The sequence below is a fragment of the Parasteatoda tepidariorum genome, chromosome 3 (assembly GCF_982258835.1).
Source record: "Parasteatoda tepidariorum strain Cologne lab strain chromosome 3, Ptep-v5.0, whole genome shotgun sequence".
In the NCBI taxonomy this organism is placed as follows: Eukaryota; Metazoa; Arthropoda; class Arachnida; order Araneae; family Theridiidae; genus Parasteatoda; species Parasteatoda tepidariorum.
The window spans coordinates 101,358,040-101,372,442 of NC_141757.1; the positions used below are offsets into that span (position 1 = coordinate 101,358,040).

The 14,403-nt window shown below is 28.8% G+C and overlaps 1 protein-coding gene across 18 annotated transcripts in view; it reads right to left on the minus strand.

Annotated features, from left to right (window-relative positions):
- LOC107454643 (fasciclin-2) overlaps positions 1-14,403 on the minus strand; it is a 249,300-nt gene that overhangs the window by 113,040 nt on the left and 121,857 nt on the right. For 5 of the 18 annotated variants that reach the window (XM_087159849.1, XM_071183746.2, XM_071183722.2 and 2 more), the window contains exon 3: positions 12,363-12,408. The exons of the other annotated variants lie outside the window; for them this stretch is intronic. The gene's annotated coding sequence lies outside the window, so the exon portion shown is untranslated. The remainder of the gene's footprint in view (positions 1-12,362; positions 12,409-14,403) is intronic. 18 annotated transcript variants of the gene reach the window in all.

Below are 14,403 nucleotides of genomic sequence, written 5' to 3' on the forward strand. Positions count from 1 at the left end.
ATAAATTGTAATTAAATAGATGACAGCTGCATTCTTTCGTTATAATACTTTTAGATATTCAAAATTAATTATTTTTGATAAAAATAAAATAAGAATCGCAGCTGAATAAAATTACCCTTAATATCCTTATTATTTTTTATTCGCTAGTATAATGATTCATAATGTCAAGGAAAATTTTTATTTAATTATAATTTTACTATTAAAAATATATCTTAAAATTTAATTTTTTATAACAATGCATGAATATAAAACAAATTTTAATCTGATAAAAAAATATTTTTGTTATATAAAATATTTTGTTACAAAAAATATTATCTATATTAAGATATTCAAGCTAATAAACAATTCTTTAGTCTTGAATTGCGAATAAACTTAACCATTAGAAGATGTTATTGCAACTTCTTTAAAGAATATTATCAATACATTCTTCGTAAGATGAATTTAGCTAATAGGATAATATCTCACATTTGAGATACATTAACTAGTCTGCGTCAACGCTATCGATATTTAATTCAACTAAGCATGAATGATTCTCGAATTCACAGCGTGTCTGTCACTGAATTTATCCTATTTTTTTTTCATTATTTTGTATAAATTTAAGTTAAAATAAGTAAGCAATAATATATTTAACATTTTAATAATTTATGGTTATGAAATACAGCACGAACACCAGATTCTTTTCTTACGTTAAATTTAAAACCTTCCAAACAATTTTTCAAATTCGCAAGTATTTGCAGTTACTTAGATCTAAGAAAAACAGTTTTTCATAATTGAAATTACTTTAATTTACAAAATCAGTATAGATAAATAATATATATGAATGAAAATATTTTTTCTTCATCAAAATATTTTGTTTTTGGATTTTATATTTTGGTACAAATATAATTCCGTTAATCTAAAGATTTTTTTTAATAACTGTTAGACTGTTTTTTACAATAAAAAACATCAGATTATATTTTTGCTTCTAATTAGAGCGTTAGAAAAAATGTATAAAAGAAACACTGATGTCCCATCTGCGTCAAAACATTATAAATTTTATTTCAATTTTATTCAATTCAAAATATAGAAATAGCATTTTTCAATTTTTATTTGTTTCTTAATTACGAATGTTAAGTTATATTTAATGTTTTTTTTCCTGTTAATCATTTGGAAATAATTATTCAAATTCTGAAATAATTTGGGTTAATCTAGTAAGTAAAAAAGTATTGAAACTAATTTTTTTGCTTGAAAATACGAGTTTGCATTCTCTACTTATTATTATTCTCCCGGTAACTTATCACCAAACTAGATATTGAATATAGAAACGTGATGCTTCTTGAATATAAAATACCTATAACAAAGAAATTTACAAGAAAAATTACAAATAAAAACCTAAATACCCAGATAACTTAATACGCAATATTTTATTCCGAAACAATTTTATTTGATGAGCATGCACCGTTTAATTAAAGGCTGTAAACACTTCCACCTAAACTGAATAGGTTCGTTTATTACTCTATCCACTAACACCCTCCATTGTCTAATATTTTAACACAATCTCAGCTATTTCATCCACTTTCAGCTGGTCTTGACAATGATGCAAGACAACTACATATCCTATTTTTCTTTACGAACCAAAGGGAAAAAAACCTGTTCTTTTTGGGAGGAATCCAATCCGTTTTCTCTCATAATAAAGAAAGTGGAATTGCTCACATTACGCAAGAATCTTCCAAGACAATACTCATCGGTCACCCGCTGACCGATGTTTGAAGCAGATAGCCATCTATCCGGGTACGAAGAAAAAAACCTTTTTTTATCTGTTGTCTCTCCAAACTACTTGTTCTTTTATTCTGTTTTTGGAATCTGACAATCTTTCTTGCCGAAAGCGACAACGGCCTCCCATAACGATTAAGCTTTCTCTTGGTAAAAAATGCAAACATTATCTTGCGTAGTTGTTGCTTAACGAATTCCAATAACGTAATGTGTCTTTTTCTCCGGCTCTTTTTTTTCTTCTGCATCCCTCTTGAATAATCTGCAATAATGTATCTCTTTTTTTCTTCTTTCTCCTGGCAATATGCAAGAGGAAATGACATGCATAGGATTTAGATAACAGATAACATCAATAAAATTCTACGGAAGCAAGTAAAGTTTGAAAAAAAATTGGAATTGCTCTTGTTGATCGTGATCCATTTTTTGGGAGTATAGCGAGCTTTTGTTAACCGAATTACACTGAGATAACATAAGAAATGAATTGATTTTAACTTGGATTATTATTGTTAAGAAATTAAAATAATTATGTACGCGGTGAATGTTAGTATTTAGAAATTGCTTGCTGGTGTGAGTGTCTCACACGTATGAGACGGTTTTTCATGTTATAAAATGTATTCCACCACAAATTTTGTAGGTGATATTTCTCATAAAGGTACAATAGTTCCTTATAACGATTAAGATTGGAGAAAATAAAAACATTATTTTGCATAGTTGTTGCTTAACGAATTTCAATAATGCAATTTCTCTTCCTAACCGATACTTTTTTTCTTTTTATTCTATCACTGCGGAATAATCTGCATTATTGCATCTTCCTTCCCCTGTTATATACGAAAGGTAATGACTTGCATAGTATTAAGATTACATCAATAAAAATCTACACAAGAGTTAAAAAAAAGAAATAAATAAAGTTGTTCTCTTTGAATATGATTTCTTATAACAAGCCTTTGTTTGTAACAAGACGCAAACCTGAATTCATTCTTTGAACATTTTTTTAAAAAAACGAATTAAGGGTTTTATGGTAGGTGGAAAAGAAGAGCACGAGAAAAAGTACTGCAAAAAAGTGTACTTCCTAAAAATACCCTTTTATTTTATAAAATCAAAATCAAATTCCACTATAGTAAAAAAAAAAAAAAAAAAAAAAAAACTCATTTAAAATACACCTGTTATTTAAACAATCTTTTTTCTTTCTTATTTAGTTGGAATTAAGTTCATTTGTTAATTTTAATCAATACTTGTTATTTAATTCAGACTATATTTTTAAGGTAAAATCAGTTCCATTTTGACTATACTTGCTTTTTTTGAAAAAGTTTAAATTATCAATTTAATTATCCGATAGTTAAAGTTATCAATTTTATTGCTTGATCACACTTCCCGCTTTACTAACTTAGGATCAGAAACCTAAAAATACATGCATATGGATAATAAGAATGAAAAAAAAAAAAAAAAAAAAAAAAAAAAACAGAATTATTAAGTTTTGATATGAAAAATGTTAAAAAAATTACGACTGTTAAATGACGTATGAATTACTTAATAATTCCGCTTTTTTTGATTTTTTTTTCGTAGACACTTGGATTTTTATCTGGTGTATCTTTCCAGGAGCTTTCTGGCACTTTTTCCCCCGGTTCTTTTTTTTCTTCAGGCAGACTTTTTTTCAATACTTTTTTTTCTTCTTCCATTATTCGCTTTTTTTTTTTTTCCCTAAGCAGCCAATTATTTCACGACTTGCGTCAAAATATAAAGATAAGTGTAATAGCACTATGCATTGAACTAAAAGATCTAAAACTTTATAAGATAATAAAAAACTCAAGTGCCGGTAAGTTTAAAATGCTTCAAACGATAAAACAATTCATGGCTTATAATTTTATCATGACTCATTCATTTGCATTCAACTTTTCTTTATTTCAATCCGGGCTCGAAATTTTTCTGCATAAAACTGCGGGGATTCAAATTCTTCAGAAACTTAAAATGCGGGTGCGGATTCATAAATTGAGAAGTCACATAAAACTAAAGAAATGAAGGGGGATTGCGGATGAAGACCTCAAAAGTTTGCCAGCAGAGACTATGTGAACCCCCAAAGAGAGGAGTTATAAATTGAGAGAACAGAGCCGGCTGGTGGGCCGTAACGGGCCCCAGGAGGGTTCCTGGAGGCCGGAAAAGGGCATGCTTTAACAACTCTTTCAACCGCCCACCATGTTTCTTCGCTTTTTTTTTCTTATGACTGCGCGTCAGGCATCATGCTTCATTAGTTTGTGAAAAAATTTTGCACTTCTTTTTCCGCAGCTTTAGCACGTTTAAGAAAACCACCGAAGATGACAAGCTGTTTCTGGGAATTGCAAAAGGAATTTTTTTAGAGTAAAGAGGTTCTTGTTTTCACTAATAGTGGATTGTTTAGAAAAAAATAAATAAATAAAGCATTGATTATTTTTATACTTCTAAGGACTCCGGAAAATAAGTGAAAATAAAAATAATTTTAACGATATTTTATTCAATATCTTTTAAAGGAAATCTAAATAAATTTAAGAAAATAATATTGTACGAACTTTTACTAAAAGTGAAAATATTTAAAATTCTAATGTTCTTCTTAATAAAAAGATGCTATCTCACAATTAGGAAACTAATTTCCTTAAGTATGAATAAAATGTTTAAGTAAGTAAATAATGTATTAATGCAATTGTAGATACTTAAGTTAAAAGATAAGATATTAAAGTAAATAGCATTCGACTTAATTAGTAAAATACAATAAAGTACGCTTCAAAGGCGTTCCTTTAACCAGGACTTCTGGAATAATTTGTCGTTATTGTGTCCGTGAAAGATATTTAAATTGCGTACATTTTGGAACTACTTCCAAAATAAATTAAATTGAAATTTATTAAAAAATTTACAATTTTTCATTAATTAAAAGTAGAAAACTTGTTTAAACTTTTGCATTTATAGTTCTGTGGCAGAACTATAAATTATGTAAGCTACTTAACTCCCTTTTTTTGATTAAATTTTTTATAAATTTAATTTTGCTTATTTTTAATGTCCAAGCTTTATTTAATCTAAACACTTCCTTCTGCAATTTTTGCAAATAAAAACCTATATGCTTTTATTATTAATACATGCAAATTTAAAAACTTTTCAATGGTTTCTTTTTATATATTCAGCTCTTAAAATTTATTTTGCTAAGATTTTATGCTTTATTATCTTGTGGCACTGTACAAATCACAGTACCGAGCAATGTATGCAGTATTGGTAGAATAAAAACGTTTACAAGGTCAAGATTTATTTTTCGAAATTGTATAAAATAAGTAGGAAGGACACTGAAATTTGACCACTGTTCAATTTCGCTGAACATACAAGGCTTTAGCAACTGAGATTTACAAATAATTATTGATTCCCATTATTTTGATTAATGTTCGAGTTAACCCTAACAATAGGAAAACCAACTACTTGAAATTAATTAGCTCATAAAACAAAAATTGTCTTATTTTCTAGAAAATTCATATCTATTTATTCACTAAAAATTAAAAAATAGATATCGATATTAAAAATAATACTCTCTCAATTTTAAAGGATATCGAGAACCTCTCCCTTTCGAAAGATAATAGTAGTAGCTCCTAATAGAATCTTTTTTTTCTCTTTCGGAGTCTATCTTTAATCTAATCTATTAGGTATTTATGTGTAACTTCTAAACATATGATTGCATAAGATATTAATAAAAATATACCATCTCCCTTTAATATGAGTATAAATGTAAACTCTAATAAAACGGCGCATATACGGCAATAAAATGGCGCACTTTAACGAATGGCTGAACATGACAAACCATCTTGGCCACCCAATCCATTTTTCTTTTCAATATCAATAACGAATCGCCAAATGAGGGGCATCGTTCAAAACTATGGACATGACACATCATTGCAGACTAATCTAAGGGGTCGACGATCATCTCCCAATTCCCTTAACATGCACCCTCCACCCCACCCTCCGACAAACAACCACCTCCTTTTTAATTTACTCTACGATTGCTGAAAGGCCTAATATATATAAAGTTTATCTGGGCTTTTTAATTTTTGGATCGCTTGTCGACATATTTTTTTCTTCTTTATTCTAGAACAACCCCATGGCTTTTAATGTGATTGGTCGAGGGACCAGAGCTGATCCTGAAGGGAAGGATACCAGGGCATTTGTCAAGTGCGTAAGAAAAGGAGGAACGCCACGTTAGGCTTAATTTATCGAAAAGTGATTTCTTTTTGGATGGAAGGGAAAAAAAATAAAAAGGGGTAGGACATTTGTTCCGAATGCTTCTTTTTTTGTCGTCTGATGTTTTACTGTTTGGGAACGGTTAGAAAATTCAATTTTGAAACTCTAGAGGGAGCGGTGTCATTTTTCTTCCTATCTGTAAAAAGCGGGAATTTTGCTCTTTTTGTAATCTCTGTCAGAGAGAAGAAATACTGAATCCTTATTTTTTGCGATTTCTTTTCTTTGCAGACTATGGGGTTTGAATTCTGCTAGTGATTATTGGATAAAAATGGATGCGGGCACGATGTCAATTGATAAAAATTCTCTGCAAGAACTAAAGAGTTATATGAAATAAAATTATACCGTGAATTATTATTTTGAGTATATTGAACACGTATTAGATAAAGAATAATTCTGTATAAGTAAAAAGAAAAAAGTATTAAGTTGTTAAAAAAGTAATTTCAAACATGGTCAATACGGTGGTCCAATTTTTTGGGAGGGATGGAATTAAAGTAGTTCTCAAACTTAAGAAAAAATTCTCATATCTGCTAATTTATAAAAAGATTCATTATTTTTGTCTATTTCTTGTGTTTAACTTTGATGAATTTAAATCAATGGTTTATGAAAATTTTGTTTATTTATCTAAAAGATTTCTAATTTTTTGGGGGCATATACTCATTGTCCCCCATTGATGCCTACGGTTACATTAAGTTCTAAGATTAAGTTACTAACGTTACTGACATTAAGTTCAAAATATTTGCACGATATTTTTCAATATTTCCAGTATCGAAAGCATTTTAGGAACTAGTAATATTTTTCATCGAGGGTTTTCTTTATAGCTTAAATTTTTTAAATAAAACTAATAGAAGGTTGCTTAACTTTCATGTACATTATGAGTTAGGCCATAACCTGATTTTAAAAAAAAGGAAATCATTCCCGCAACAACCCATCATATGCCAGGGAAGTCCATGAAGGTTAAGCTTTTTCAATTTCGTGACCAATAGCATGATTGTAAAAATATAGTCAGCATTGCACACAAACTGTTTTTATCTCCCAGACAATCTGCTAACCATAAATATGAAGTTGAGTGGGATGCCAATGACGATTGAACCTCAATATTTCTCAGTGACAGCTTTGAGAAATCGTGGCTCAACCTGATTAAAATAAGTGAAAAATAATTCAAAACATTACGTTGATAATATTAATAAAATTAAAATGTTTATGATAATATTAATACAGCGTTTCTTCGCTTTAAATTAAAGGTATTTTTTTAAAAATGAAAGTAAGGTACATAAAGCCATTTTCGTCGCAGAAACTAAAGCAATTTCAAGTTGTGCAAAACACTCATTATGGCATATCTTTTAGTGAAACTCTCTGAAGGAAAGCATATTTGAATTAAAGCTCTCTTCGCTTTCGGGCAAGCTGAATTTTACATCATTCTTTTAGCAAAAACTGCAATTTAAATCAATTTATTTTCTTATAACTACTTTGATGTGACGCACTAAAACTCCACACATTTCCGAGCCTTAAAATATTTTTGTGTATAAAATTTGCGTATATCAGTATGATCATGTAGTAACATCATTTAAGCATTTTCGTTACAATACAATTAGATAGTCATGACGGCAACATTTTAAAATAAAGCTTTAACTCAAACTATATCACGAATGTACTTTTAAAATATTAGAAATAATGCACTCGTATAAAATAACTTTCACCATTTATTTAGTAGAAAATTCCACAACTACTTGATATTACTTATCGAAATTTATTGCATCTTGCATTCCCATTTGTTCATGTCTTAATATGCATAGTATTTACAAAAGCTTAGACTTCATTTCTCTTTCAGTTCCTCTGGTGTATATGAATTCATTACCTTACTCATAAATCTATTTTAATTATGATGAAATGTTTCTAGCTTCTCTTCATTTACATAATATTATTCATATCACCATAAAATACGGAGATGGAACTTCATAAACGAAGTTATCAGTAGTTCGACCAATAATGCATTGCCGAACAGGAATTGATTAAGTTCTCATAAATGGTTATGTTGATTAGCTTAGGAATTTTACTCGCTATGTTTAGGAATCGGATAAGAATTCTGTTATAAATTCAGACAGATTACGTTATTTATATCTGTCGAAACTGCTATTAGGTGATGGTTAGTGGGGAAATAAGTTGGAATTATTTTGCGAGAACTATTGTTCTTTAAGTAAATGTAATCACATTTATTTGAATTTAGTATTTAGATTTTTGCATTTACATGTGCGCTTTCATTTTACACTACATTTTACACTTTGTTTTGTAAAATTAAATGACTGAATAAAATAAGATTTTGCTGTTGAGTCTATTAAATTAGTGTTTATTCATTTTAGGTTTTGCTGATTTTCATTTTTAAGACAAGGAGTGTAATTTAAATAACACTAAACAACTCGGTGGAAACAAATCGAAATTAATAAGCTTAAACAAAAATAAAATTAAACAGTAAGATTTGGTTTCAAATAAATATTGAACAAACGGTCTTCCTGTTTGATAAAACATTAATCAAAATTCATTTCATGTTATCTATATTATTTTCAATTGTCCGCATTTTAATTTCATAGCATTTATAAATGCTTAAACTTACTTTCTCGTTAAGTTTCTTTCAGTTTCTCCGGGTGAATTCAAATTCATAAAACTACTTTAATTATGATGAAATGTTTCCAACATCTCTTCAGTACCATAACCTTCATGTCACCATAAAATATGGAGATGTAACTTCATTGAACGAAGTTATCAGTCGTATGACCAATAATGCATTGACGAACAGGAATTAAGTTCTAATAAATGGTTATGTTGATTAGTTTAGGAATTTTACCTGCAATGTTAAGGAATCTGATAAACAAGATTCCAATATTTTTCAATACTTCTTATTGGTCAAAAAGGTTGGAATTATTTTGCGAGAGCAAATAAGTTTTTTAGGCAAATTTCAAAATAATTCATTAGAATTAGGAATACTCATGATACTATTATTCCAGATTATCGCATGACAACTTTATTTATGAAGTTAGATTTGAATAGAAAATTATTATTTTGAACATATAATATTGTTCATATAACCCTAAAATACGGAGAAACTTTCTAAACTAAGTTATCAGTCGTTCGACTAATAATGCATTGCCGAACAGGATTTAAGTTTTTGTATGTTGACTGGGTTAGGAATTTTATCCATTATATTAAGGAATCTGAGAAGGAACTTTATGAAACAGGAGAGATTACATTATTTATTTGTTGTAACTGTTAGTAAATTGAAAATGGTGAAATTAGTTGAAATATTTGTATTAGAATTAATGGGGTCTTTTAATAATTTTAAATATATTTCTTTAAAATTTTTTTTCGGAAATTATCTGCTTTTATACATTGCATCTAAAGTATTTTGTTTTAAAAATATTTAAATGAAATCAAATTTTACTCATTTTTCAAATTAGTCATTATTTTAAGAAAAAGAATGTAATTTATCCACATTTTTTAATAGCTTAATTTCACAGTAGTTATAAAATATTGGACTTCATTACTTCGTAGAAATGCGTATTCGGAGATATCCTTCATTTTCCGTGTGTACTTCCTTAAATGGCAGAAAACGAAAAGTCAAAAAATTTGTCATGGACAAAATATATGATGTACGAGCTAGAATACAATCAATACGATATATTGATTTTGCCGCGAACAAGATTTCAAAATGCTTAAACTTAATAACTGGAAAAACAATGGCATCAAACTGGTTAAAATGTAAATCGACTTTTGAAAAGCCCGGGATTTGTATTGGATTGTTGCTCCATTAAGAAAGTAACTTCAATTTTTCCCTTGGTATTATCTTACAATAATCTTCGTTACATTGCATATTTTGAAGATGCATTTTTATTTTTTAAGTAATAAATATGATATTTTAAGTTTGATACATTGGTTAAGGTACTGAGCTGATATTGCATAAGTCAGGATATCTAATAGAGGCGTAAACACTAAGCCTACCTAGCTATAGATTCATGGGTACTAGTCGGTGAAATAAAGGACGTCAGCGTACAATGCTGGCCACGCTATCCTCACTATAGTGTTGGTATCAAAGTTGTTGAGCTTTAACTTCCATGACCACCCATGGTCGATAAACTACGGTTGGCTGCCGTGGAAGGGCTATTTTTTAAATATGCTATATTATCATTCTTATGTATTGTTCATTGTCACATTGATAATTTGGATACATCACGATTTCTTCATTTAACTAATACATTTTTATGCTATAATTCTTGCTGCTCTACAAAGACCTTCGTTAAAAAATGGACATTGAAATATATCGCGATTGTTCTTGTTACTAATGCTCTTATGCGTTGTCATCATTGTTATTCAACAATAACGTTACATTATGCATTTGAATACATCACGCTTTCAGTTGTCTCCCGACAAGTTTGATATAACAACGTGTTTCTATGATTAGTAAACGTTCTATGGTATTTTATCTGACAAAATTAATTTGATTGTTGCAACAGCATACAATTCAAGGAGTTTGTCCCACCAATAAAACAACTCACCCTTTTATTGTAAAATCCATTAAACAAAGTAAAATTAAGAATGCATGGAACAGGCAATGTTCCGCAAATTTTTCCAAATGAAAAACACGAATTTCTTAATCTAACAAACACATTTGATCAACTAACCAACATCAGAGTACGTCCTGGGAGTCGACATAACGTAAAGGTAGTATTAATGAAATTGAGAAAGCCAACTCTCTCTCGCTTTTTGATCTTTATCCAAATTACAATCAGTCCCTTTCATTAAGCTAACAGGATGAAAATCCCCTTTATTCCAAACCCCCTTTTCCCTGCAGGGACCTCCGAACTTTCCCCTTTCAGTACTTAGATCAGCAGGACTAAAACAGGTAGCAAAAGATATTTTACTTGTTCTTGCATTATACAAAAGTACCTGCTTCTGCATCCCCATCCGCTGCAAGACATGTCGTATCTAATTAGAATACGAACAAAAATGATCAAAAGGAACCGAGAATGGCATTGGAATACAGCATTTCATTAATTCTTATAACGGCCAATAGTTTCAGCCCGAAGTTTGCATCTGAATATAAAGAACTGAATGCGTTTTAAATTAACTTAAGTTTAGGCGAGTGTCACATGTCCAATATCTTTACGCTTGACAAGGGACAAAACCAATAATTTTAATTAAATATAATTTTCAAATTTTGTTGTTTTCGTAGCTGCATTTAAAAATTAGTCCAGATTAGTGTTCAAATTAGCTTTAAGAGTTTAGATAATTTGAGAAATTTCGCACTAGAACGATTTATAAGTTAATATGTGAAAGAAAATAACATTTTTGAGCAAACGATTCAAGAATGGAACAGTTTTCTAATTTCGGTTTTAAACATTTGTTGAATAAAATTAAGCAAACTAATAAGCTTTTTTATACAAACATTCAGCATAAACAAATAATTCCGTTTGTTTATATTGAATGTTTATTTTAAGGTCAAAAATTATTCTACAACAAGGTTAATTCTTGCATATATATTTATACATTTTACCGAAATAATATTAAAATTTAACTTCGAAAACTATTTCAAAAATACTATGCCAACGGCATTATGTGTGATTTCGTTATTTTAAATATCGTCTGCGCGAACTAATTTAGCATATTTGAAAGCTACGAAACATTACAATGGAATCTTAGTAGGTGAAAATCCGATTATTGGACAAAAAACTTTCATTCTACTCACTCTACATAAAATTAGATGCAGTAATTTTTTATTTAACACTGAAGTATCGAATGAAGAATTTTTTATAATAAAATAATCAATTTTTAATTATCTCAGAACTTTTGTTGATTGCATCAAAACTTTATTAATTCCTTGGTGCTGCGTTAAAAGAGTCTCACATCCTTGGCTTGTTAGGCGTCTTGTTTAGTTCTATAGAGACTTAAACCATGGTTCGCGAGAGTTCAATAAGTTTTCTCCAGTTGTTTTGTTAGAATTTCATTAGTGATTGACGCCCACCATTATTTGGTCAGAAAACGAACAATTAAATTTGAACTGAGAACTTCATCATTCAGTAAAGATATTTTGCAAAAGAGTACTTCGATTAAATGGCTTTTGCGAAATAATAATGAATTCCAAACACTAATTTCGACACTTGTTAATTAAATATTTTAGCAATATTGAAGCAATTGTTCGCAAATTTTAGCAATACAGAATAAGTTATTTTAAAAAACAGATCCGAAATCTACATTTTTGATAAGGCGTATGTTACAATAAAAATATCACCGAAACAATCATCAATAGCAACTTTAAAATCAATTTTAAAGTAATAAATACTGAAAAATGTTAACAAAAATAATTTTTGTAAGGAACTTACAAATTTCAGTAAATTTTCAAAATCAGACAGTCTTAATTTGTCTTACCTGTAACAGATAAGAAAAAATACATGTAGAAAAAATTAAAATAAGGTAAAGTAAAAATGTAATATAAATATTGAAATAAGACTATGTGGAAAAATATAAACTTTTCTCATTCAATGTAAAAACAATATTTCAATTGACATAAGAATAAAGAATATAAAAGCATAGAAAAAAATAACCTTTTTTGTATAAATTGACGATTTATTTTCAAATATCATCATACAAATAAGCTAACAATAAAATTGTAAAGTTACAGAGCAAAAACCGATAAATCTAAATTAGAGTTTTATATATACAAGAAAAAGGAATGTTTTTTTTAAAAAAAAAGTGCGTTCAGAGTTATTAAAAAATAAATTAGAATTAAATCTCAATATCGTAGAAAAACGTGACAAAATACTTCAGTTTGCTAAACTCGAAGCACCTTCCAGGAATTTTAATTTATCGGATTTGGCTCCGATCCTCTAAGTACACAACCACAATACTTCTGTGAGTATTTAGTACGTAGGATAAAAACTATTCTTACTATAATTAAAAGAGCAAATAATAAAAAACAAGTCTCATTTTGGTAAAAAGAATAAATCAAAATAGTATATAAATCAAGTTTACAAGTATCCATAAAATTATAAACAATATCGCGAAATTCTCAAGTAAGTATATGGAAACAAACTTAAAGAAGCTATTCTCAAACGGTCACAATAATTAAACCAGGTATTCGCCTTTTTAAAAATGTTTTTGCTTTTACAATAATATTTCTAGTTACAATAATATTTTTAGTCGCAATAATATTTAAATAACATAATATAAAATGATGTTTAAGCGAAAATCATTATTAATATAGTCGCGAAAATAAATTAAAAGGAGCAAGTTTTACATAAATATCATAGCTAGAAATGTGTGGTTTTTGTTTCACGTTTTTACGTAACATAAAATGATAATAAATATTTGTCGAAAAATTATCTCTAGGACAGCTACAACCGTAATTTTAAGGAAAAACACTTTTGACGAATAATCATTTCTAGGATAGTTACAACGGCAATTTAAGGAAAGCCACTTCCTTTCCCATAGACTATTTATTTAAGCATATCTTTCCTATTTTCTACACATAAAAGGATAGCAATTTTGACAAAAAAATATTTCTAGGATAGTTATAAACCCAGATTTTCACATAGCTACAATAAAATCAAAACAGTAATTTCATTTTGCTTGCTTTTGTTCTGGTTTTTCCGCATATAAAATGACAGACAACACTTGAAAAAAAATCCTTTTATGTTTGCTATAAAAGCGAATTAGAAAAAACAAGACTTATATTATTATAGACAAATGGTACAAAAAGTTTTCAGCTTATTACTTCCAAAAACTAGATTTTATTGGAATTTTTTTCTAGATTCCTCAAACCAGCGGAAGAAATTAATTCTTTCAAAAAGAACGAAAACGAAATGAACCGCTTAAATGCAAAACATACATTAAGACTTTATTATCCAGAGTTTTTTCTCCACCAACCTCAACTTTCAAAAAAGGTGTAATTTTTATCCAAAGCAATTCTTATAATGATCTTGACTTTTTCTCCATACTTGCCTTGCTTTCTCTAAATTCAAGTAAACCACGGGCTTTCAATTTAATGATCAGGTTTCCCGTTTTCGCAGCCGTAATCGCACGTTTAGTCGCGTTCCAACAATATTCCTCCAAAAGATTAAAGAAGCATCATTCTCATCGCTTCATTTCGTTTACTAAAATGTACCCGTAGAGGCGTTTTTGGCAATCATGGGAAATGAACATCGCACTACTTAAAACGATTAGAAATTATTTCTTGCAGGAACAAACTTAGGGAACGGTTCAACAACTTTTCTGAAATTGAAAAACTTACAAGCAAAATTATCCTCGACTTTATAAACTTTTTTTACGAGATGAATTTTGTAGTTTGATTTAGTTTTTGGATATCTTTTCTAGAGTACTTTTTAAAAACTCTTTAAAAAAGAAAAACGCAATTGATTATACGTC